At 32.7% G+C, this 4,450-nt stretch overlaps 1 long non-coding RNA gene across 1 annotated transcript; it reads right to left on the bottom strand.

The window, feature by feature from the left end:
• Positions 1-1,898: 1,898 nt before the first annotated feature.
• LOC124295360 lies at positions 1,899-2,427 on the bottom strand. The gene is made up of 3 exons (XR_006905283.1): positions 2,292-2,427; positions 2,109-2,208; positions 1,899-2,010 (listed from the first exon to the last, which is right to left on the bottom strand). It is a non-coding gene; the product is annotated as an uncharacterized LOC124295360 (long non-coding RNA).
• Between the last annotated feature and the right edge of the window lie 2,023 nt (positions 2,428-4,450).

The following is a 4,450-nucleotide window of genomic DNA, read 5'->3' as shown; positions in this document are numbered from 1 at the left end:
TAGGATTTTGCTTAATTGCACAGATGAGGTGTACATGAGAATCAAAAACGCGTTCATTTGTTTAACAAGTAAATAAACCAGGGGTGTATGATTGTATGAACAAAATTGCAAATATTGATCATTTCAAATCATTCTTCATCAATCCATTCATTCACAAGATAACAATACGCCTTTTATGCATAGAATGCTCATTATAAAATGTATTTTTATCCTAATGCGTCTATAACTAGTCTTCTTCTTGCATAAAACAGTTAATTCATAGTTCTCCTTTTTGTTTGTTTTACTTAACGTATATTTCTTTTTATCATTGCCGTAGTTGGTTCCGCAGTTTTCGTTACACAAATTACGTGTTCGTAGATGGCTTTTCACTGTTCGTTGTTATGAACTCCATAAATTTAGTACGTTTTGACCTATTTTAGAAGAAAATTTTGCTGGAATTCATTGATTGAATTGGAAGGTACGTTGCAAAATTGCCAAAAACTAAATGAAATGAGGACTATGAGGTATTGAGTCACTGTTGTTCTTTCGGCGTCTTCTCGTAGAGTCCCCTGGTTGAAGCGAATTTCCTCTCCCACCTAATCCTTGTCTCCAATGCCGAGTCCGGCTTGACACGGTGATTTTTTACTCTCACACTGGTTTTATGGATTATTACAGCAATACGTTTAGCTCTATATTGTATTGATTATACATCTATTGTATTACAGTCTTATCTGTTTTCAAAGCTATACCCACACAGCACAATATGTTTCAGAAATGTTTCAGAAATATTTCCGCAATATATTTCAGAAATGTCTTATCAGAAACATGTTATATTCCATTGCTACATTTCAGGAATATGTCCATGTCCGCATATATAACTAACGTTTTATAGCTGACATATGTCAAAAATATGTCAGAAACATTTCGGTAATATGTCAGAAATATTTCCGCGATATATTTCGGAAATTTTTCAGCGATATATCTGAAAATGGTGACTGATATATTGCTGAAACATTTCCGAAAGATATAGTGAAAATGTTTCTGATATATTCCACAATACATTCCAAAAATCTTTCAGGTAATGAAGAAAGTCCTGAATCTGAGTAAAATGATTAATTATATAGGTATCTTACAAAGTTATTTATTTTCAAATACATTATAAAATCGTACAGACTCATGTCCATATTAAGTCGTGAATCGAAGGCTTCTTTTGAAATATACGTGAAAGTAAGTATAGTCTTTTTCTCAATATAAACTTATCGTTATATTATTATAATTATATTATTTTGGGAACAATAATGCATATGAAAATATAGGTTTCAATAATTGAGCTGATGTAGGGCAGTTTTTTGCTTTACACAATATTTACAAAGAAATGTTACGTAACACACGTAGTAAATGTTACTACACATACTATACTAGTGCGTAGTACGAAATGTAAAGTCGTGAACCAAAGGCTTCTTTCGAAATATACGTGAAAGTAAGTATAGTCTTTTTCTCAATATAAACTTATTATTATATTATTATGTTTATATTATTTTGGAAACAATAATGCATATGAAAATATAGGCTATAATAATTAAGCTGATATAGGGCAGTCTTTTGCTCTACACAATATTTACGAAGAAATGTTACGTAATACACGTAGTAAATGTTACTACGTATAGTTACTACTATACTAGTAAATATGTTGTATAGCAAAAGACTGCCCTGTATCAGCTTAATTATTATAGAAGAATATACGTTAAGCACGTATAGTACGAAATGTAAAGTCGTGAACCGAACGCTTTTTTTAAAATATACATGAAAATAAGTATAGTTTTTTCTCGATTTAAACTTATTATTATAATATTATAATAATTAAATTATTTTTAAATCAATAATGCATATGAAAATAAAGGTTATAATAATTAAGCTAATACAGGGCAGTCTTTTGCTATACACCATATTTACGAAGAAATGTTACGTTTTGTCATATACTCTCAATCCGCACGTTGTTCTTGTTCTGGTTCAATCACTCCCAGTTTGGCGCTGTGCAAAAAAAAAAAAAAATCCCAGGTTTGAATTATACCCTTCAACATATGCTTAGGTAGTCGTTCACAGTAAAGAAGATTTTTTATTTGTCGTACGTTTCTCTGTCGAATCTCAATTTGGCTCCAGCGAGCCAGGAGCTTATAATTTTTATGGCGAGATCTTCATCAGATTCAGCCCTATGCATCTTTGCAGCTTCTGGAGAAAATAATAATTTTCAGTTAAGAACCATATTTTTTTGAAACAATTATATTATTCCAACATATAGCGCAAATTCTCACCGAGCATGGTTCTCAAAAAATATGTCGGTCTCAGCGGTTTCTTTTTTTTTTGCCATCCATACTGTACTCTTTGGCAACGGAATTACTGAGGCAGCGTTTCAAGGCATTGAATAAAAAATCATGGGTGTCTTTTCCGCCAAGAGTTTTCATAAAGTGTACCTAAAAACATATATTGAGAAAATATAGTAAATTATTTCATACCACATATTATAGTGATTGTAAATTATGCACTAGTCAAAAAAATATTGCAAGCCAAATGGAAAAATCACAACAATTCCCATTGTCACCTTACATTTTCACTATAGGATTCCCTCACCATTTAGATTAGCAACCAGTATATAAATTTATACAGTTAAGATGTTTTCAAATTGTATTAATGCGTGCAGATCGGTAATCCAGGACAAAATAGAACATAATAAGAGTTATAATTGCGTGCTATTAATTTAGTATAATATGAGTGGAGAATTTAGTTTGTCGAGGGGCAATATATGTAATCATTATTTTGATCAGTATGTGATTAACCAGAATAAAGCTCTTGCCGATTATACAGGGTGTCTAGTCTAACCTAAAACAGAAATTTCCTGAAATTTTCAGAAGTATAAAAAACTTCTCTAATTTGTTTGATGATTATAGCCGTAAAACTTTGTTCAAAAATATTTTAATGCCAATTTACTTTGTTACAAATTTTTATTCATGTGAGCCTCAGTATGTATCAACAATTACTGCTGTGTACAAATAATTATTACTCGCGCACTGTACAAAATGTGCAGCATAGTTGCTGTTTTTCACAATGTAGGTATATATTCCGGTTGAATTCCCTGACTTCACCGATTTCATTGATTTTCGGGTTAAGTAGAAACCCTGTATCTGTATATCCGATGCAGATGACCGAATTAATTGGATTAATTAGGATTCAGGATTTAATCAATATTCTTGTTCAATCAAATATTCTTTATACTCCTAATCTGTAATACTTCTCAAATGAAAATCTTGGTTCCTTCTGAATCTTTTCATTGAATAGAACAATCCAATAAATCATATAATCTATACTGTAGAATTATAGGTCTGGAATATTGAATACAGGTTTATATAGTGAGGGGCTTAATGTAGAAAGAGTATCAAAATATAAAAAAGGACGTTTTTGTCTATCACGTATATCCTTTTTGCACCAACCCCCTCAATTATAGTCAGCCTCAGAATCAAGGTATGCAGAATATTTCCTGGAAGAAAGTACTTGTTCAAACATCTATAGCAATAACATACAATACTGTAACGGTCAGCCGAGTATGACCATTACATACAACCAGCTGTATCTCATGATCACCCACACCAGCGAGCGGCGTGAGGACAGCACGACGGACCAGGACCGAACGGCGGGGATAATTCCTAGACAATAGGCCTGACAGGTATAAAACTGAGCACGAAAGACGACCTAGTGTTCAGACCTATAGCAAAGCGCCCAGCTGTTCCACCCAATATTTAACTTCTTCGAGCAATTGAGGCAAAGCGCCCAACTGACTCTATTGAGATTATTAAATACTCTTCGATTACAAGTTCAGACCTGTAGCAAAGCGCACAGCTGTTCCACTTATCACTCATTCTTCGAGCACTGAAGCAAAATGCTCAGCTGACTCTCTTTAACTTCAAACTTTAACTCTGTGAAATTTCACTGTTATCTCTAGGAGACATAAATTATCAGAAACCAAATCTTGAGCTTAGAACTAAAGCAGTCTACTCAATCTACTTTCAACCAACCAAATCTTCGAATATTGAAATCCAAACCGAAAACTTATAACGACCTTCGCATACTCAACTCTAAACTTAACTCTTTTAAACTCTCGTACGGTATACTGATTGACCGCAGCCTATAAAACTTGAGTTCTTATTTCTTTATTTTTCTTTTGTCTTTAATATTCTTTGTATTTAGATTTAATTCTTTTCAATCGCTTTTAGCAGCGATTGTACTCTTAGTTATTTTCAGTTGTTTCTTCCCTGTTCACATTACTATTTTCTTTACTCTTCTTTTGTTAAACCATTTTGTTTATTGTAAATATAACTTGAAGAATTCTTTCGTAACTACATCTACTGCATCCTTGTCTGATAAACCAAATTGTTGAGGCCAATCAATTGGGGATACTATAGGCAGGGAACAGCTTTGG

This window comes from Neodiprion lecontei, chromosome 7 (assembly GCF_021901455.1).
Source record: "Neodiprion lecontei isolate iyNeoLeco1 chromosome 7, iyNeoLeco1.1, whole genome shotgun sequence".
Lineage (NCBI taxonomy): Eukaryota > Metazoa > Arthropoda > Insecta > Hymenoptera > Diprionidae > Neodiprion > Neodiprion lecontei.
This window is presented reverse-complemented; position numbering and strand designations above follow the sequence as displayed.